This window comes from Carlito syrichta, unplaced genomic scaffold (genome assembly GCF_000164805.1).
Source record: "Carlito syrichta isolate Samal-C Ts95f unplaced genomic scaffold, Tarsius_syrichta-2.0.1 Scaffold301760, whole genome shotgun sequence".
NCBI classification, from domain to species: domain Eukaryota; kingdom Metazoa; phylum Chordata; class Mammalia; order Primates; family Tarsiidae; genus Carlito; species Carlito syrichta.
This window is the reverse complement of record NW_007245856.1, coordinates 52,551-75,376: the sequence shown is the minus strand read 5'-3', so window position 1 is coordinate 75,376 and position 22,826 is coordinate 52,551. Positions and strand designations below refer to the sequence as shown.

Genomic DNA, 22,826 nt, shown 5'->3' with positions numbered 1-22,826 from the left:
TCATTTTGCCGTCAATGTTCACTTGGATGAAAAATTGTTAATGAACTTTTATTTTTAACTCAAAAATAATCTTGTTGTCTATGCATGCAATAAAAAAAATGGAAGTCATCTGTGGACTTCTATCACACAGTGGTCAGTCTTTAGAACACTATTTTTTGTTCCCAAAAACCTAGCCAATGTCATATTCTCCACAGAAATATTATTTTAATGTGTGAGCAGCCACTCATACAACAGGTTACCAGTTTATATATTTCAATTTAATTTCACTTGTTAGTTGACTTCTTAAGTGTTTCTACTGATTTTTTTTTCTTCATTTGTCATTGTTGTGTATATAGAAAAATAACAGAGAAGAGTGAATGCGACTGACCTTACTCAGTGGAATTATCTTATGGAAGGTAAACTTTCTGGGGGATAGAAACTTCTGGGAGTTATACTGATAAAATGAGATGGCATGGAAGAAGATTCTAAGGTGATCTTTTGTACTGGCCCACAGTGCCTTATAAATCAGTTTTCTATAGGCTTTAGAAAATGAACAACACTGAAATAAAAAACTACATTTAGAGTTTTTAAGTACTTTGAATGAACAAATAACAGAATATCAGGTAAGGATTTTGGTTGTAAACAACAGAATCCAAGCCTGACTAACCTAAACAAAAGTGAATTTATTGGAAGAATACTGAGTAGATCACAGAATTCAATGCAAGAATGGAGAACCAGCCTCACCACACAGACAAAAAGTCAAGACAGGTGAAGAGGTGATGGCAGCAAGAACCATGCACCAGTCTCACCTGCCATCACCATTAAATGAATGAACTTCAGCTTTGTCTTTAGATATTTTCCCCATTTAAAGATAATGTCTGGTTGGCCTCGCTTAGGGACATGTCCACTTCTTGGCCAGAGGAGGACTGGGCAGAGCACTTTGATTAACAGTAACGTTAATACTACATAAATGGAGTTGAAGTAATTCTTTCAAAGATATTGCTTTTACTGAAATAGTATAAATAAATATTGTGACTTTTTAAAAAAATAAAATAGTTACTATAGCCATGCTTCTTAGACTTTTTATTTTATTTTATTTTATTTTGAGTTGGAGTCTCACGCTGTCACCAAGGCTGAAGCGCAGTGACACACTCACGGCCACCGCAGCCCCAACCTGCTGGGCTCAGGTGACCCTTCTTCCTCAGTCTTCCAAGTAGCTAGAACTAAAGGCATGTGCCACCATGCCTGGCTACTTTTTTTAATTGTAGAGACGAGGTTATTGTAGAGATGAGATCTCACCAAGTTGCCCAGGCTGGTCTCAAATCCCTGGGCTCAGGCTATGCTCTCAGCTCGACCTCCCAAAATGCTGGGATTACAGGCTTGAGCCACCATGCCGCGTTGCTTCTTAGACTTTAATATGCACATAAACTTTCTGTGTTTCTTATTAAGTTTCACATTCTGACTCAGTATGTCTGGGCTAGAGCTCAAGAGTTCATTTTCCTGGTAAGCACCCAAGAGATGCTGCTGCTTGCCCTATAGTAAGGATTTCTAGCAATGAACACCAGGAAGACAACTAGCTTCACATTGCTTAATCCGTGCATACTTTACTTTTATTGTAACCGAGGTATAGTTACATATATTAAAACAAATAGATCTTAAGCCTAAAGTTTAGATTTGTGTATACACACCAATGCAGCCAACACTAAGCATCACTCCCTCCTTAGAGGAGTTTTGTCCTGTCTTCCTTTTGTACCTCTCCCCTCAAAGAGGGAAAAACTATTCTGATTTCTTTTTTTTTTTCTTTTTGAGTTGGAGTCTCACTCTGTTGCCCAGGCTGGAGTACAGTGGCATGTTCATGGCCACTGCAACCTCGACCTGCTGGGCTCAGACAAAGCTTCTGCCTCAGCCTTTCAATTAGCTGGAACTACAGGTGCATGACACCATGCTCAGCTAATTTTTTGATTGTAGAGATGAGGTCTCACCAAGTTGCCCAGGCTGGTCTTGAACCCCTGGACTCAGGCAATCCTCTCACCTCAGCCTCCCAAAGCGCTGGGATTACAGGCTTGAGCCTTCACGTCCAGCCCAACTCTTCTGATTTCTGGTCTCTTTGACTAGTTTTGCCTGTTGTTGAGCTTCATATAAATGGAATCATATAAGTATGTATTTTTTGTGTCTAGCTCAACAAAATGTTTATGAGATTCATCCATGTTCTTGCAGTGGTAATTTGTTCCTTTGTACTTTGTACTGGTGAGTAATATTTCATTCTATGCATTCTATGAATATGCTTCAGTGTTTATGCTTATTACATTTTTTTTAGACAGGCTCTTGTTATGTCATTCATGCTGGAATGCAGTATATCCTTCAACTCCTGGGCTCAAGCAATCCTCCCACCTCACCCCCCACCCAAGTAGCTAGGACTACAAGTGTGCACCGCTATGCTGGCTAAATTTTTTTATTTTTTGAAGAGACAGGGTCTTGCTGTGTGGCCAAGGCTGGTCTCGAATTCCAGGCCTCAAGCAATCCTCTTACCTTAGCCTATCAAAGCACTGGGATTACAGGTATGAGCCATCATGCTTAGCCTGCTTCTCCTTCTGATGGACATTCAGATCATAGCCAATTTTTTATCATTATGAGTATAGCTGCTGTGAACGTTACTAGACAAGTCTTTTCATGAACATATGTTCTTTTTCTCAAGGTAACTACCCAGAAATGAAAAGTTGGGTCAGAAAATATGTGTGTAAGTTTTGTAAGAGACTGAAAAATAGTCCTCTACAGTGGTTGTACCATTTTCCACTGCCACCAGCATTGTGTGAGAGAATTCTAGTTGTTCTGCATTTGGTGTTACTGGTCTTTTAATTTTCGCCATACTAATGGAATGATAACTCATTGTAGTTTTAATGTGCATCTCTTCAATGACAATCCATGTTGAGCATCTGTGCACAAACATATTTTCTTTTAATCTGTTACCTAATCTCATTTCCACCTTTAAAATACAGCATGCATTTGAATCTAAGACACATTTTGTTAACAACGTGGCCGCATAATAGAATTTCAGGTTGATTCTTATTTGCACTTTTAGATTACACTTATCTCCCCCAGTCATTCCTGAGAACTTCGGTGCTAAGTATCAGAGCATGGGCTGGTGGACATGGTAACAATATTTCCTCATGAAATAATGCCCAGTTCTTTCTCTGATGGTATTTAAATTTGCCATCCCAGGCTCTTGTACTCAAATATATTGATAGTGTCCCATGTGTGTTCTCTGACACTTGGGTGTAATTGTGGTGAACTTTGAATTCCCATCTTAAGGTCAGTTATTAACTATTGATGGATTCTCCTTTTCTCCACTTAATGCTAAAGTATTCATACTAACCAAGACAGATGGGAACGGCTAAGGAGTTTTTCAATGCCATTGCTGTGTAAGCTGTCTTTTGCTTCCCTCATGTGAGAAACTCAAAGCACTTTGTAGAGATCATTTATTCAAGGTAAAGGGGGAGAAAAAGAAAGAACTCTCCTACATCCATTCTTAACCTTCCCCTTCCCCCCCAGTTTTCAAAGCCCCATATGCCTTTTTCTGGAGTTTTCTCATCAATAAAGATGAGAAAATGGCATCTTTGACAACAACCTTAGCTGACCCACTTTGCAGCCAAATGGGATCCGGGTGTAAGAAGGATGACCAGGACTTCAACATCCTGGACAAGTCACCCTGACTAACAACCACACTGTTTTTGGATTTCCCAGGAGGTGGAAGAGTGCCCTCTGAGATTTATAAACACATCCATAATAAATGGGAGGCTGAAGTTTAAACTGTTATGGAGCCTCCTGTGCTGTGCTGCTGAGGTCTCCTGTGATTTAGAGAGGTGACATTTACTGTGTGCAGACCTATTATTCAGAGTGACTGTTTGTGTATAGACAATATTTTAAAATGGCTTGCTGTAGATGAAAAATTCTTATTAAGTCAGAAAAAACAGTTTAAGTAGGTAACACTCTCTCAGTTTAGTCTGCTATAAGTCTTACTGTCTTGCCACATGGAAAGTGCTTGGGGTGGGAGGCAGTGACACCTTGCAGGTGCTAGCTAAAATACTATCTCCAGAGCATGCAGAATGCAAGGTTTCCCTGGGACCAAGAAACTAGATATATATCTCAGGTTAAACTTGAAGGCACATCCTCGGGTTTCCTTCCCTTGGTGTAGTTTTCCTTTAGTGCTAGTGCAATGCCAGGGTCCAACCAATAGTGTAAGGTAGGAAGAACACTGAGAGTCTAGAAACTCTAGTAGGATCTTCCACTAATCAGTTGTGTGTTCTCACAGAGTTCGATTCACTTTCAAGAGCCTCGGTTTACCTAATCTGTAAAATTTAAGAATTGGGTTAGGTAATTTCTAAGACCTCATTAAGACATACCTCTTTTGTGTTGCTTACTTTCAGGGAGGAGTGCCTGTCAGCCCCCAGTGGCTTTCTATCACTTTATAGTCCACAAAGAACATTTCCATATCATCACTTTTTCTTATTTTAACCCCATGTAATCCTGAGGAGGAGACAAAGCAATTATTGTTGTGCTAGTTCTTCAAGGGAGAAAACAGGTTCAGGGAGGTTAGGTGTCACAGCCAAGATCACATGACTGAAAGAAAACTCAGCTCCACAGTTGGCCTCTTAGTAAGACTGACTTCTGTGTCATCACGTTTCTTTTACCTTTTCCTGCTGTAAGAGCTCTGGAAATGGTTACATATGGTTCACCAGAAGAAGATAATTGCTGCAACAGAAATATGAACAGAGGGTAGTAAGAGGACAAGATACTGTTTTCAGTCCTCCAGGAGAGACAAGCATGTCTCTGCCTAATCAAACTTACCTGTTTTTAAAGTCTAAGCTCAATTTTTTACTCCTCTAGGAAGGCTACCCTGCCCTAACCTCATTCCAGCCTCCAGGGATCTTCTCTTCTGGATTTCTGATGGAACTTCATTTCAAGTCAGGTACAATAGACATGTTTTTTCCTTCTCTCTTTTAATTTAGTATATGTGTATCTTATTTCTTTCGATTCATTAGTTAGCTGTGTGTGCGCATACTCATTCACAGTGAGAAATTAATTAATAATGTGGTCCATTAGTCAGTCAAGGCTCTACATCACCTTGGCTAAGGGTGGTATCAAGACAGACATTATGGCTCTTATTCTGATAAAGTTAACCCAATTAGAAACTATGACATCACAGCCTTTTTCACTCACCAAACCTGCAACCTTGTTTTCTCCATCATGATCTCTTAACCGCCATTATTTTTCATCATAATACTTATTGCTATAAGAGTTTGAACATTTATTTTTTTATTTGTCGGTCTCCCAACTAGAATGCAAGCTCTATGGAGGCAGAGTTTTGCCTGACTTATTATTCAAACTTCATACAAAGAAAAATGCACATTGTAGGTGGTCAATAAGTACCCATGAAGTGACTGAATGAAGGAGTGCATTTTAGGCTTTGAGACCATAGCATGTGACCTCCAGTTTGTACCTCAATTCTCATTCCATTAATGTTATACATCAATCAAGAACTTCATATTCTTGAAATTCAAACACTACTAAGCTATTGTACTTGCCCATTGGAGGTTGTTTTGTTTTTTAATTAGTAGACTGTAATCTTGGTGTGCCACTATGCATATCCATGATCATTATTTTGGTGAGAAATATAAATGATGTATTTTATTTTGTACAAGTCCCTGTTTCTTCCTTCACGATCCACTCATGAAGCATGTACTGATGAGGTATTTTCTTCAAAATGATAGAATTTCTCTGTTAGGATAAAATTGGACACTGGTATGCCCAAAGTAATATCTAAACATAAAGTTAGCTTATTAAAAATGAAAGCATACCATAGAGTGTAAGCAACAGAATCAAACATGCCAGGCCTGGATTTTGCCTCTGCTGAGTAGTTCTGCAACTTTGTACAAGAGATTCTGTCTCTCCAAACCTAAGTTTCTTCATATGCAAAATGGGTATAATAGTATCTATATCATGAGGTTGTTGTGAAGATTAACTGAGATAATTCTCTTATTTACTGACACACAGAAAGCACTCAGTAAATGTTAGACATTACTATTACTGCATGAAGTTAGAAAAGTATTGCACACAATTTAAATGCAAATAGTAATTATACTATAGTGTTCTGCATTTTAATTTTATTCTCTTAGAATGTCTGATTGCTCGTGCTAATTTAGCAGTAACGACGTTCAAAACATATGTTTGTTCTTCTAAGAATTAACAATAGACAGACAAGATTATTTGTTGGCTTTGGTCTGTTTGGATCATTATAATAGGTGTCCCATATGTAGAAAATACCATGGATTTCTACAGCTGATTAAAAGTATAATTTTCTGAAGAGTCATGGTAAATCTCTCTTCCACAGACACCTTTTAATAAAAAACATAAATTAAAAACCTCCTCTTATGCAAACAATATTGGCACAACAAGAAAATGATTAAGATGCAGACAGGGTAGGTCAAAAGGACCATAAAAGGTTTAATGCATGTGGTTTGATGTATATTAAAACAATTGGTCAAAGTTTAGGTAGGACTTTAATTTTTGTTGTCCATATAATTATGTCCCATTCAAATCTTACCAAAAGCAGACAGAATTTGGGGGGGGGGAGTAGGAGTTTAGTAGAAACCACTAGAGCAAGTAAAATCCGTCTACTGCCACCATTTTGTAAAAAGTGTTTCAAAATAAAGAGCAGCTCTGACTGTTTTTAATTTATGAAACAAAGTTATTGCTATTTTCTTCCATTTTTTAACTTGATGTTTCTCAGATGTGGAACACCTTTAGGGCTTCTTTGATTTTTCCTTTGGTTACCCTCCATGCTATTCCTCACTTCTTGAGTCGTGATGGTCTTGTGGGCAGTAATTTTCATTGAGAAGTTGCAAAAATATTAAAAGAGGATTTCATTTGAGCAAACTTCCTGAATGTATGTTTGAGTATTTTGAACTAGCTGCAAAACCAAGTGCAGTTTCCCAGTTTGGCAGCAACAGGATTCCTCCTGTGAAACAATATGCAAATAACTTGAGTTTTCTGATGCCTCACTAGGCCCTGAGAACAAAAGGCAGTCATCTCAAATGAAGTCATGTAAAACAGTAATAAAACCCATTTCACCCTGGGTCTTGCCACCATTTTTATAAAGTACATCATCTGCAATGTGCTCTATCTCAAAATTTTAGCAGACCCTACAGGGTGTCTCACATCTGCTCCCACACAAATACGGTCAGTTATTACCAGTCACTCACTACTTGTGCTGTCTCTGTGTGCCACTTGGTCTGTCATCAGACTCTGTGACAGCTTCTATCTCTCTCTCTCAGGGACCCAGATCTGAGACTGTCAGACTACATGGTGAGTGTATGAGGTATGACAATTAAGTTTGCGAATGCATCCTAGAAAAAGTGCTACATACCTCATTGCTGAATATCACCGCAGTCACCTTTGAAGCACTCCCCTTTGGAAGCTATGCACCAAAACTAGCACCTAGTCCAACTGTCAAAGCAATTTTCTAACTCTTTTTCTGCAATGGCAATCAGCTGTTGTCACGAGAATGTTGGAGTTTGAGTTAAAGCAAAGAACAAACTCTACATTTCTTGTTAAATTTGAGTGGAAGTGAAATCAGCGACATATTGGTTCAAGTTTACAGGGATAATGCCATGAAGATAACAGCAGTGTACAAATGGATTAAACATTTTTCTAAGGAAAATTGCATCACTGATGAAGAGAGGTCAGGACAGCCAGTAACACACAGAACTGATGAAAACATTGCAAAGATTTGTTGAATTGGGCATCGAGATCATTGCTTGACTGTGAGAAGCATAGCAGACCAAATAAACACTGATAGAGAACTAATTAGCAGAATATTAACTGAAAAAGTTGGCAGAAGAAAGGTGTGTGCAAAAATGGTTCCAAAGGAACTCTTGTATCATGACAATGCACCGGCACACACAGCACTGTCTGTGATGGAGTTCTTAGCTGGTAAACACATAACTGTATTGGAATACCTCCTTACTCACCTGATCTGACCTCCAATGACTTTTTTTCTTTACCCAAAGATAAAGGAAATATTGAAAGACGGATATTTTGATGATGTTCAGGACATAAAGGGTAATATGACAACAGCTCTGATGGCCATTCCAGTTCCAAAATTGCTTTGACAGGTGGACTAGGCACAGTGTGATTGCCCAATGTGTCCATGAGAACTGCACTAGCCAGGGGGCTTCTTACTTTTCTTTAGCCTTTGTTGCTTTTTTATTACTATGAAAATGATACATATTCATTTTAGAAAATTATGAAGTGTTGTTATGCATAAAAAAGAAATAAATTTTACCCAAGCTTCCACTGCCTATAAATAATCATGACTTGTTCTAATGAAATAGACAGAAAAATGGGCAGAGATAGCATGAATAAGTAGATTAATAGTAGATTGACTGATAGATTACAGAGGACTACAGTCCAATCTTTTTCTCAATATATCGTGAATATATTTAATGTCAGTAAATATTCACGTTTATACATATCACAAATAACCTAACAGTCTGTCACACTAATGAAGCAAATTTTATTTCACAAATCTATTGATAAACAGCTAAATCTTATTTTTGCCATTATAAATAATATTGTTGTGGATACATTATACATCTCTGAACACTTGAGGTACCAAAAAGCAGAAGAAAAGTCTTTATCAGCATTGCTCTTCATCAGGGAAGAGTTAATTTTTTCAAGAGATTATAAAACAAATATCCAAAGGCTGTAACCAGGTTCCAAACTGGGAGAAACAAGCTAAGGGAAACAGAAATGTGATTATGTGCCAAGCAAGAGAAACAAAGGAATTTTTCAATGAGATACCCAAGGCAAATCTCCAGAGGAGAGACCAGGGCCATAGGATCCAAAATTCAAAACATCAAAGAAAAATGCATGAGCCAGGGGAAAGAAATTCTAGGATTGGTTATTAAGCTGTGTGAGGTAGGAAAAGCTAAGAGGCAGATCTTAGTAGGTAGAGGAACAAGTCTGCACAAACAACATGAAAGTGTGCACCTAGTCTTGCTGGTGTGGAAAGATAGTCAGTTGTCAAACCGTGCAAAAGGGAGTGGGTTTACAAGTAAAAGGCGCAGTTGGCAAGGCTTGTAGGGCGCTGAAAAAACTGGTTGCTTCTCTTAATAGGTCAATAAACCCAAACTGGGTTTTCATGTTTTATAGCCTTGCAAAAATACAAGTTATAATCAATTCATAATTCACCAATATCAGCCTGATTTTCTAAGGTGATAACAGAAGTCAGTATTTGACCACAGTTTTAAAGGCAATGAGAATGTATCTATTGGTAAGATTGGTCTGTAGCGGTCAGGATGTGACTGGGAAAATATTCTGAAGCAAATTTTGACACCCAAGTAAAATATTCTCTTTTCATGATTTGCTGTGAAGAAAAATGCTTTGATTTGAATGCTAGGATAAGAGCCTTAGCATCTTGTGGAAGTGACTAAAATTAGGGCATACTTCTATACTGAGAATGTGAGGATGTGCCAATTTCTATAGCATCAAAGATCAAGGAACTCTTTTATAAAATTTTGCTTTGAAGGCTCAGAATTTAAATTTGCAAGGCTCTTGACTATGCAAAAATACTAGTATACTGAATTCCATTTGTATAGAATTTTTATTGATCTTCATATCAACTCAATGAGGCAAGTGTCAATACACTACTATGATGAGTCAGTTATTGAGAAGCATGGAAGGGAAGTGCTTGAGGTCACACTTAGAACACATGGTGGTGACAGGCTATGGTTACCCTGTCATGGTTACTCTTTTTCTCCCTACCACAAATAAGACAACCTCAAATGTGTTGCTCAGAGAATATGATATCCTAAATAATTCAAATTTCCACTTAAATTCTCAAATCATGTGACTTTATTGTGAAAAACCATTTTTAAAACTATCGGTTTCTAAAGTGCCCATTGTCTTGTTCTTGATATTAAGTCTTACAAAGGTACTGGAATCTCTGATGATAAAACTGATGAAAGAGATGATCAATTCCTATCCTGCCAAGGTGTGATTGTAGGTGGTGTAGGAAAGTGAGCTGAAAAACATACTGAACCCAGTAAATTAGGTTCTAAGCTCTATGAAAGAAGGGGTTAGTTGTTTTTTGTTGTTGTTCACTCTTCTATCCGGGGTACCTAATGGACGTCTAGTATGAAGTAAGCACTCAATAAATATTGGTTGAATGAATACTGTGTATGTGATCTTCAAAGTGTGTGCCCTTGTTATTGAGTTCTTTCTCCAGAAAGTCAACCATAAAGTAAAAGAAAAGAAGGGGAAAAAAATAGAAAGAAGAAAGGAAGGAAGAAAAAGAAAGCAAGGGAGACAATGGAAGACAAGGGGGAAAATGGAAGGCAAGGGGGAGACAGAAGAAGGAAAGGAGCATTGAGAAAGAGTAAGTAAAAAGTAAGAATAAAGAAGGAAAGAAGATATTAAAATGAAATTCTGAATTTTTAAGTGTTGATTTCACTGAGAAGAGGCCCCGATTCATTTAATCAACACATTCACCCATTAACATTTAAAATGAATCAACTTCTTATCCCTGTTTCTAAGTATGACTACTCCCTAATCTCTGAAGCCAGGAAAAGAGATTCCAGTTTAAGAACTCCTGGGTCCTCTCACAACCCTCAGGTTTGGGGGTGGGGTGGCGGGAAGGAAGCACTTGTCACGTGACCTGGAGCAGCTAGAATCCATCCCCAAGGAGACTCACCTCCAGCTTCTTCGGGATCCCAGGATAACCAAACTCCATGCAGTGAGCTCTGAGCAAATTGATGGTTGTGGACAGACTTCCATGATAAGTTTTTTTTTTTCTTTGCGCACTCTTTGCTTACCAAGTAAGTGGCTTTCTGACTAGTTTGGCATGATACTGGTTAAAATTCATTCTTTTAAAGCCGAGTATCCACTTAGCTACTCTCCTCCGAACTTTCGTCATTCATTATTAACAATGAAAGCCAAAGTGCATGAAACAAGTTCAGCCCTATCTGTTTCTGGCATGAAAGTGATGTCTTGGCATATTAGTGGGACACGGCTCTATCTTAAATAAAATGATGACTGGCCCCACAACAAAGGCGCCGTCTCTCAGCGCCTAATAGGATCACCTACTTCAAATGTGAAACTTCCTTCTTTGAAATATTTGTTGAGATTTCATAAACCTATGAAAATTCTCAAACTCAAACAAAACCTTCTAGGCTTCAGTGCAAGCTCCGACTCTAAAGAGCTTTCTGTTCTATAAACCGGTTATTGGATCTGGGTCCCATGCCCAGGCAGATGGGGGAAATGTGGGGGCGTCAGGAGAGGAAGAGCTCCCTTTCCACTTTCTCTTTTTGAAACAAAAATAAAAGTCATCTGGCTTTGACTGCAGCAAATGAATCATATTAAGTATTTTAAAAGCACGATTTTTTTGGTAAGACCTAATTTCAGACCGATTAACACTTTAATATGAAACAGAAGCACATCATTTCATTAGGAGGCAAAATAAGGCCTCTCAGATACCATATGTTGTTTCTTCCCTTGCAAAAAAAAACTTTGAAACATCATATTGTAGATTGAGCTACAAGAGGGAATGTAAATTTGGCATCATCACCCATCCCAGGTGAGCAGACTGCATTGAAGAACCATGTAATCATCGTGTTTTGTTTTTTGTTTTATGATTTTTTTTGGTCAATGCTCATATTCACTCTATTCAGTAACAGAAGACCTGGTTGTTGCCCTAGAAAGCTGACAGAGAAATATTCTTTTGTGAAACTAGAAATCAAAAGAATCTTTCAGTATGTTCTTCCTAAGAATGTCTATGCTGACACAAAGAGCAAAGAGACACTTTGTACCCTGATTTCACAGATTACTTATTTATTAAATAGATGAAACAAAATTATAGCTGTCCCTTTTCAATATTTAAATTTTTTTAATGATAATGCCTTTAAAATGCACAGAACATGAATGCAGGAGCTGGTGTGATAGGAGAAAGCCTTATTGCACATAATTAACAGACACATAATGTCTGGTAACTAGTAATTTCCTTCTAGCTGAGTAAGGAAATAATTTAATCATGTTGATCAAATGAATCCCAGGAGCCCAGTGTAACATTATGCCTAAAAAAAAGTCTGCATTAACTGATAAAAGACTACTAGGTTAAAAAAAATATAACATGGTTTCCAACCTTGTTTAGGTATCCTTAATAGTATTTAAAATGCAGGCCTGATTTTAGTAACTGGCTTAACCTGGCATTTTGGGAACATTATTTTCCAGCATTGGCAGAGGCTACAAATATTGGTGTAGTCCACTTTTCTAGAAGCAACTAATTTCAAGATTTCCTTCACCAATGAAAATAGTGCCCCTAACCCTGCTTAGAGGAGTGTGAGGAATGGTAGGTATGTGGTGGGGTGGATGGGGACGGTTGGATAAAATAAAAAATAAAAATATATATATATATTTTTTTTTTCCAAAGAATACCTTTCCTAGAATAACATCTATATTCAACAACTAAATAAAAACCCCATTGCTCATCTGGAAATGCCAACTTGCTATTCAAAACAGGCCAGAAGGAAGCTTTCTTCCAAATTATTCCCACAAACACATATCTTTTCAGTAGAATATATTCTAGTTGTGATAGGCTGGTGTTTTCTTTTGAAATCTTTTGTGGTCTTTCCCATTGTTCTTCTGAACTACTTAGAAAAGGCAGTGAGCCACCTTCATGGTGTCTGAAGTCGGCTCTCCGTAATGAGGTGATATAATTTAACACTTACCGTAATACATTTTATCCATCTATTGTTTGCTAAATAATTCCTGCAATAACACTTTTATTCTTTCCATAATTCTTCAGGGCAATGCTGAAGGAATAATATTTTTACAGCGGTGATTGATGTCAGGTCCTGGTGCTATATAGCCCCCATGAACAAAGGTTATTGATAAGCATCAGGAAGATTGGAGGGCGTGGAGGGGGCAGGACAAGTATTCAGAGGCCCCTGCTGCATGGAAAGAACATCAGGGATCAGAGGGTTAATACCATTTTATGAGGTTGTAAAAATCTACCCCAAGATTCTTGTGTTAGCAATATTCTTTGTGTAAGATGTATGTTATTAAAACAAGTAGCAGCATCTGAATTAAAGTGACAGTATGATGGATGACTACTGAAGGGGAATCAGAGCCGTTTGCAGCATTTTGGGCTAGATGTGGGAATTCTGCCTCAGAGGCAAGGAGCTTGGCAGACACATTGATTCCAGGCTGAAGCATGTTCATAAATATGCCCCCAGAGAGGTGTGGCCTAGCAGAATTTACAAAATTATGTTCATGAATTATTTAACATTTATTTATGGATGCTATATTTAAACAGTATTTGCCAAGGCGAATGGACCATAGCTTACAGAGTGATCTTTAGATAATGCAAATTCTGCACAAGGCAGAGGTGGCGGCCAGCTTGCCCAGTGATGCTAAGCCTATCAAAACTGTGTTAGAGATGTGTCTACCAATGATGGAGCTGCCCCTCTGAGACCAGAGGTGCTTCCTGGATGTAGCTGAGGTCCAGAGCAAGGGAAAAGATAGAGGGAGACTTTGTCTCTTAAGAATGTGGTTACATCAGAAGACAAGATTATGTTAATGCTGATTCAAAGTTCAGCATAAGAATGAATTTTTCTATTTATAGCAGTGTTTTTAAAATTGCAGAATGTAATACTACCAATGAAAGGTTGAAAAGAGTAAGGGAGAAAATTTAGAAAATGCTAAGACTTAGATACCTCTCTAATCATGTTGAGGGTCACAATCAAACATATGAATGAAGTTACAGTTATGATTTATAAATTTGTTAATTTATTGTCATGTACTTTGGCATGGTGGATGCGGCAGAGACTCTAGTGCCAAATATTCCATTTGCTCCCACTATTTGCCATCTTGCTTGTCACTGATGGGGCCTTGTGTTAGTTCTTGCCATTAGCATGTGAGTGGAAGTGGCTTGTGTTACTTTTTTTCCTGAGGCATACAGTTTCTCTGTTGTCTCTCTTCTCCTGTGATAGTAAATGAACAGGTCACACATTACAGAAAGTTCAGTTATAAGATGGTGGAACTTCCAACAGCCCATTCCTATGACCGTTTGAAGCTGAGTCCCTACCCACCTGTGTGGGATGAATAGCAAAGCTGAGAAATTAAGGGTGAACTGGGTCAATCCATAGAGATTTGGGGGTTGCTTGTTGTTGCAGCAGAACAAAGCCAGTCTTGACTAACGTAGTAGACAAGTGTTACCCAAAGCACTGTTCTGTGATGGAATAAGTTGTTCCATGCCAGAATGTAAAGTAGCAAACTACTCACTTTGAGAAAGTCTTACCATGATATAGTGGTCAGCTAAACTGAGCAGTGCACTTGGTGACATAGTTGATTTATTTTCTGACACATGGTCCTTAACTAACCACACCTGACAAAGGACCGTTCATGGACATACTGTGAGAAACATTGCAATAGACAATGGCTTATTTTCGCAAGTAGTTTTTAGTTCATATTTTCTTGTTTCGTGTGAATAAGTTACACATTTTAATGCTTCTTCTGCCTTTTCATAGAGCCAAGCCTTTCCATTAAGGATGGAGGAGGCTCACACAGAAAAGTACAACCTAAAATGGACAAGAAAATTATTTTTCAGGGGAGAGCCTTTATGATTTTACCTCTCTGCTAATTTGAAATCCATATCCCATCCCAAAAGAAACAGAGTTAGTCTTTTCTATTTTGATTCTTCTTAAGACACTTCAGTATTTTCCTCCCGTAGCAAAATCACTGCAAATGTAATAATAACCTGACCAATGGCATTACCAGGGTATTTCAGGTTACTTAAAGCCAAGATGCTAGCGATGCCAAGAAAAAAAATAAAGCAAAGAGTCTGATATTATTAGTTCCAGAAAAAAATTCAGTGACAATCAAGAGAGACAAGGCAATAGGACTGAGTCCTGCTTTCTTAAAAGGTGAAAGAAAAAAAGAAAGAAAGAAACCCTTGAGTGTATATATAAGTTCAAACTCACCAGCCAATACAAAATTAAACTGATAACTTATTGCTATGGGTTTTAACTACCATTTAAATATTATAAATTTCATATTTGTAGATTAAGTATAAATATAACATAAATTAGGTAATATAAATGCTTCCCTTTTTAGTTAATGATACTGGTGTTATAAAGGTATCACTGGTGCCTCCTTTTGTCACATGTAGAGCAAATATAAAAGTATGTGATCACAATGTATGTGATCAGGAAATTGATTCTACATGGTGTACATGTAAAATCTGAATGTGATGTCTTATTTTTAGTTCATCTGATTATAAAACCGAGAGGAATGTCATATGAGCAAGCATGCATGTGTGCATACATACATACATGCACATGACTCTGTCTCAAGATTTAAGATAGTTAGTGGTGCCTGCTAGGAATTTAGTAAATTATTGGTGAAGTGCATACTAAGAATTTAGTAAATTTTTGGTGAATGAATAAAGAGTGAATAAATCTGGTAATGTGTTTGCACTACCCAAAAGGCAACTACTAGAAGCACTGACAAGACTGTTAAGGGAGAGTTAACTATGGTGCTTCTCAAGAATGGTACTAGCAACTTCAGATATGAATTCTATATCTTTAATCAAAGCTTTGAATAAAATGGTATATGAAAGCTCCATAGAACTGTATGGCTTGGCCTAGCCTGCTGAATTTTGATAAACTCTCTTTATGAAACTTTTCAGGATTTTTAGAAAGTTGGTAAGAAGTGCAGGGAAATTAGGGCTAGACAAGTTTACTGACATATAAGGAAACACATTATTCTTCCCTTAGCTCTAGTCTTTTAGGAAAGAGAAACTGAGACAAGGATTAAAGTGCTGTTCCTTTGTGTGAGAGACATAAGCCCATGGGAAGGGAGGAACAAAAAAGAAGCAAAGCAAGGCTAGATGCAAAGCAATGCAATGCTATGAGCAATTGAGCTGGCATCTGCTGCACAGTGAGCTGCATGGGGACCAAGCAGTTTGCTCAGCACATGTGTGCCCAAAGCACTTAGGAGAAATTGCACCTCAGAATAGCACACAGAAGGAAGAAATGAAAGGAAACTTACCTTCTTTGCTCTCTCCCACCTCCTTTTTTTCACTGTTACAAGTTTACTCCTATGGAGAGCTAACTCCCCTCACTTCTGGGTTCCATCCTTCAGCCCCCTGGCAATTGTGCAGGCAGCCAGACTCCAAGTTTCTCTATAGGGTGTTTCATCCAAGTTTGGAAGTGGAGAGATACCTTAGCACTGAGAGGGCTTGGCATGAGGGGTAGAAGGTCAGATGGTCCTGGGACTTCAATTCAGACTACAGCAAGCTGGGGGAGCCAGGCAAAGTCAGCCAGGCTTCACGCTCTTATGGTGTATCTCATGGGCTTGGTTTGCCAAGAGAAAAGTAGCACCTTGATAGAAAAGCAGGAGTTTCAGCCTGAGAATGCATACAAGATCAGTGTTCAAAACAGTTCTCCAAGATTTTAAGTATATTTCTGCTTAAGGGACCCAAGGCAGGAATTTTTATTGATGGTTTCCACAGTGACATCCAGCTTTTCTTCTAGTCTTTTTTTGTTACTGTGTCCCACCTTATTTGCTCATACAGTTTCAGCGTTCACCTACTTGCCCACATTTGCCACTACATCCTACTCTTTGTAGAATCTAATACTCAAAGCTGATCATGTTCTGTAGCCAGTGGTCATTGGTTATTGGAGGAATATTCTTTCTAGGCATTGAGAACAAATGCCATCTTTTTATCAAAAGCCACCCCACACCTCCATCCTCTCCAGTCAGATGCCTTCCCCTTTGCTGTGTTCACATACTCCTTATTTCTTTATTCAGAGGTTTGTCACTATCTGATATGCCCATAATTAGTTACGTGCATTTATCTACTCAATAAATTGTTAACTCCTTGAAAACTCAGACTATGAAATCTCGGTTGAATTTTGGCATCTAACAAAATCTTAATTCCACTGAACCAATTTGCTTCGTGCTGTTATGGAGTATCTCATGGTTCACCTCTCTGGGTTTGATCATCTCTTATGTAAATTGCTGTAGTTGCTCTTTATTTGGTTTTAGCAAAAGTTAGCAGAGACAAGTTAATGCTTCTGGCTAACAGACTGCTGGGCACATAGTAAGTGCTAAATAAAGGCTACTTTTCTTGTCTTTATCTAATTTTTTGTATCCCTTTCTATCTCAGCACATATGCTAAGTGGCTGGTGGAAAATATAAATTATTTCCAATTTGTGTAATACTAGTTACCGCCAGATACTATTTCTTAGCACTTTAGAAGAGTTTACATAACTAATTCTGTTAAGCAGATGTTATTTTTATTTTTAAAAAAACTTCCATAAGACTTTCTATATGTAAGGCAAAGTTCTAAATACTTAACATATATTAATTCTTTTCATCCACATAGCAGTCCCATGAGGTTAGTACTGTCATCATCATCAGTTTCCAGATATGAAAACTAAAACACTGAGCGGTTAAGCATCTTGTTCAAGATTATGTAAGATCTGGGATTTAAACATAGTGTTTGTTTCTAGAGTCTGCATTCTACATAGTAGTGTGCTGTAGTGTATTATAAAATAGCTCATGAGTAAATAACTTTCTTATAGCTTTAAGAGTGCTCATTACTTTTAGATAAATAATGCTTCTCTAGAAATTGTTTATTCTCCTTCTTTAAAAGTGAACATGTTATATATTTACAAGTACTCCCGGGACCAAAGTTACGGGTTTTTCATATGGAGCAATTGGCTCAATTGATCAGTTTTAAACTGTTGCGACCTAGCTCTGGTGGTAGACAACAGAAGTTAATTAGACAAGAGAAGTATTAATCACTGTCCAAGACTGGTAAGACACCCGCACAAAGACAAGGGCATAGTTACTTATTTTTGCAGCTATTTTAGTCATTGTATCTCATTGTTGCCCACATCCATATACTGTAGGATATTTCTTTCCATTCTTATCTTCATATATGGTTCTTTGGATATCTTACAAACCTTACCAGTGTCAAGTCCGTGTGTGTGTACATGTGTGTGTATTGGGAGCAGAAGTGTAAAATAAAATTCTATATTTTATAAAAAATATATAGGCATGATAATAACAAAAGTAAGAGAACACTTTCACAATAAAGTACACTACTAGCGACACTGATGCTTAGCTTGTAAATGAGTTAAGATGGGCTCTGGACCCAGGTCACCATGATTTCATGAACCACCAAAGAATGTTCATACAATATCGAGCACTTTCCAATATCCAGAGAACAAAAGTGAGAACATATTAAAAATCTGAAGAATTGAATTTTTAGGTAAGGCCTCGGTAGAATCAGATAAATTTCCCATATCATCTTCTCTTTCTGGTTCTTCCCCGGAGGCAAGAGTGTGAGACCCTAGCATAAGCCTAACCTTGTCATCCTCTTAAAAGATACACTGTTTTCCACTTACACCATATTTCGTACACTTTTTGGGTATGAGAAAAAAAAAGATTCACATTCCAGAGAAACGTTATTTGGGGGATGTCAGTGTCCATTAGAAAAGTTGTCTAGTTCAGGTAAGATCAGGAGAATTAGGAGAGCTCTTCTTCCTTTTGAGTTAGGACAGATATTAATCATGCTTAACCTCTTACAAATGAAAAGAAAATAATCCCCTATGGCATGGCATGCATTTTTCTATCCTGAGGTCTCTCCCCTTAGTTTTAGTATTTATGTATTTGAAAAAGATGCCAGCATGGTTAATATTAGTTATGACAGCTCACATTTCTCCCCTAAACCAAATTCTGGTGGGAAAAAAAAACAAAAACCCACAGCTGTCTGATAAAGATTTTGCCTTTCATTTCTCCCACCAATGTCTAATTATTCTTGAGTGACAAGTTTTAAGTACATTCCCATATGATAAACTCCCCTTCTTTTTTATCTTTTTCCCATTGTGGACTTTGGCCTTTCCCTACTAGTAAGCTGTGCCTTTGGCAAAACTGTGGGGCAGACAGGAAGTAGGGAGTCATAAAAACTATTCCGGGCTATGGGCAAAATTGGCACAGTGTCACTTCCACTGTGTTCTGTAGCTAAATCAGTCACACTGCAAAAGAGTGCAAAAGTTGTGGCCACCTTCACAAAATAATTTTTTTCAAGTTATGGTTGACCCTAGACACAACAGCCTATTAACTATTCCTTGGGGGAAATTCCAGATAGCCACAACATAAATTCTTATCTATATTCTTGAGAAGCTAAGGGGGGAAATAGTTTAAATTATTTTGCAGTAAATCTGTAGCCCAGAAAAGAAACCCTAATTATTCTTGGAAAAAAAAAATCTATCTGCTGAGTTGGCACTATCTTGCTATGTCTACACAGTACAGCAGGTAACATAGTGATACTAGGAGCTAGACTTGTAGATCACCAGCCCAGTGTCTCCCAACTGCCTACTTTTGCCTAATCTCTTTTTCAACAGTAGTTGAAGAAGTTGGGGTATGTTTACTCTCTCTCTTCTAATTGTCTCTACAGCAGAGGTGGAGAATTCACTTACTGCTCTGTAATAAGATTTGGGTTATGGAGAAACCATCCAAGTCCCCCCCCCGTCCCCGCTCACTTTACAAATGAAAAGCCCAGGGCAACATATTTTTCTAGGGGTGACAGCTAGTAAAATGAAACTAGTGCTTGAACCCATTTAATATAGATTTTTGACTTCCAATTCAGGGCTTATTGCAGTGCAACAAAAATAATATATATTCATAGAGACAGGAAAAAAGAGAATCCTCACCATCACACCCCCTGGTCTTCTCCCTGTGCATGGTCCTGTCTATACTCCCATCATGGCAGGAGATGGTATGCTTGGGAAACAGAAACATTTCAACTATCCTCAAGAGGGGTGAAATATTTTATAGATAATGAAGAGGACCAAGTTTTCCATGTGAGACTCTATCCAAAAGAGAGTGGGAGGCTAAAGCCACAGAGAAAACACGTTTATTCAGGACCCAATTTTGCAAAAAGGAGAGGGAGACTCTGCAGTAGTAAAGTAACAGATTTGTTGTTTGTGTGAATGTTTCCCACATGGGGAATGGCAGGGAAGAGAGAAAGACAGGGAGGAGAGGGCTTAAATTGTGAAGACGCTAGCAACAGGTCCATGAGAAAACGCCACAGGGCCTGAAGCCAGAGTACAAATGGAGGATCATTTACCATATGAGAAAATATGTAAAGGATCTACATCCAATTAATCTGTTAAACAAAATATATGGCATTATCAGTGAACTCACTCAGGAATAGAAAACCAAAGTACTGCATGTTCTCACTTATAAGTGGAAGCTAAACTAAGAATCTGCAAAGACATAGAAAATGATATAAAGGACATTGGAGACTCAGAAGGGGAATGGGGAAAGGAGTGGAAGGATGAAAATTACCTATCAGGTACAATGTGCACAGGTGGAGGTGATGGGTACACCTGAAGTCCAAACTTCTTTGCCAGTATACGATGCAACCATGTAACCAAAAAGTATTTGTGTCCCCTAAAGCTATAGAAATATATATATATGTGTGTGTGTGTGTATATATATATACTTCAAGACTTGATTTATGTTTATAACAATAAATTAAACATATAAAATTAAAGTTTTAATAATATTGAAATTTGGCAAAATATGAATGAATCATTTATTCAATTATATTGTACATGTTTGGGTATTCTACTGATGGATCAATACTGCTGGACAAGTAATAATATTGACATAAATAATTAATAATCTATTTTCCATAAACTGTATTTGTTATCTTTATTTCAGCAAAATCACTGATTATGTAACAATACTCAAGATTTTTTGCATAGTTTGTATACCACTAACAATAGTGCTAACTTTGACACTTTCATGACTCATTGTAGTTATTAGAAGATGTTTTATTAATTTTAGTTTTAGAAATTTTAGTCTGCTATAGTAGTAGCAACCTAAATATCCAGTAGAATTATTAAATACGCTTAGATTTAGAAATTAAATTATAGTTTTTCTATATAATGCCTTAATATGTAAATAGGTGCATATGATAAATTGTTATCAAAAATTATACATTTTTCTATCTCTTCAAATTGTTAATTTTTATATTGTAATTTTTAATCACTTCTTAAACAGTATTTAGATTTATACAGTAATAGAAAGAATAAGCATTATATTTAATGATTGTTACATATAGACACAAACACATTTAAGAAAATTGTGAATTGTTTAATTATGAAAAATGTTCCCTCGGCCATTATGTGCAACTGTTGCAACTATTACACCATTTTTCCAAATCCCCAAGTTAAAGAAATTGGAAAATGAAGAGAAGCAAGAAAATGGATACTTGGAAATGATTGTCTGTTGTGCAGGAACCTATAGCATTCATGCTATTTTAGAGGAAGGATTTGACAAGTTAATTTGTCTTCTCTCTCTCTCTCTCTCTCTAAATGCTTTATTTGCTTAAATACCCCTCTGCCCTTGATGTTGTATCTATCTCCAAAGTCAGCAAGAGCACTACTCACAAAGAATCAGCATTCAAATGCAACTGTCTCTTGTTTCAAAAACAAGGAAATAAATGTGAAAAAGCATTTCTCCCTGGGTCTTGACCAGTGTTACTTACAATAGTAGATGGTTAGTATCATGCTGGCTGGATTCCTGCAAGTGCAAAGAGTGCAGATGCACGTCCTGCAAGAAGAGCTGCTGCTCCTGCTGCCCCGTGGGCTGTGCCAAGTGTGCCCAGGGCTGTGTCTGCAAAGAGGCATCGGACAAGTGCAGCTGCTGCGTCTGACGTTGAGAGGGCTTGATCCCAGATGAGGATAGAAGGACACGTATAAACTTGGTGGTTGTGGTTTTTTTATCCTGCCCTATTCCATTTGCTGCATTTTTTCCCCTAATGAGATGTGTGACTGACAATAAATGTTATTGACTTAAAAAAAAAGTGGGCAAAATATATGAATAGACACTTCTCAAAAGAAGAAATAGGGGCAGCCAACAGACACATGAAAAAGTTCTCAGCCTCACTCATCATCAGAGAAATGCAAATCAAAACCACATTGAGATACCACCTAACCCCAGTAAGAATGGCCATTATTAATAAAACAAACAACAGATGCTGGCGAGGAGGTGGAGAAAAAAAGAAATGCTTCTACAGTGCTGGTGGGAATGCAAACTAGTGCAACCTCTCTGGAAGACAGTGTGGCAGTATCTGAAAAAACTAGAAATTGACCTTCCATATGACCCAGGAATTCCCCTATTGGGAATATACCCGGAGAAACTCAAATCATTCTACAAAAAAGATACCGACACACATATGTTTGTTGCAGCTCTGTTCACAATAGCAAAAACATGGAACCAACCATGTTGCCCATCAAAGCTGGACGGGATAAAAAAATGTGGTACATATACACAATGGAATATTATGTAGCCATAAAGAAGGACAAACATGGATTTGCAACTTGGATGGATTTGGAGTCGATCATACTCAGTGATCTAGCACAGAAACAAAGAACAAAATACCATATGTTCTCATTCATAAGCGAACCTTGAACAATTATAATACTATAAGAAAGTGATTGGCAGTAGTGGGAAACTGTCAGGGGAGGGAGGTGGGATTGGCAGTTGAAGGAAACTGCTAGGGGAGGGAAGGGCATACATCATCAACAAGGGCACCTGCATAATCAATGTTTGTATACCTAACCCTGAATTGTACACCACATCTTTATAATAAAAAACAGAGAAAAAAAAAAAGGATTGTTTAGGCTATTTGTAGTCATTTATGTTTCCATATGAATTTCTGTATTGTCATTTCCAGGTCTGAAAAGAATGATGTTGATAATTTAATGGGT

At 37.6% G+C, this 22,826-nt stretch overlaps 1 pseudogene; it reads left to right on the top strand.

Moving 5' to 3' along the window:
- The window catches only part of LOC103257458, a 32,316-nt pseudogene extending 10,547 nt beyond the window's left edge, over positions 1–21,769 (top strand).
- The last annotated feature ends 1,057 nt before the right edge of the window (positions 21,770–22,826 follow it).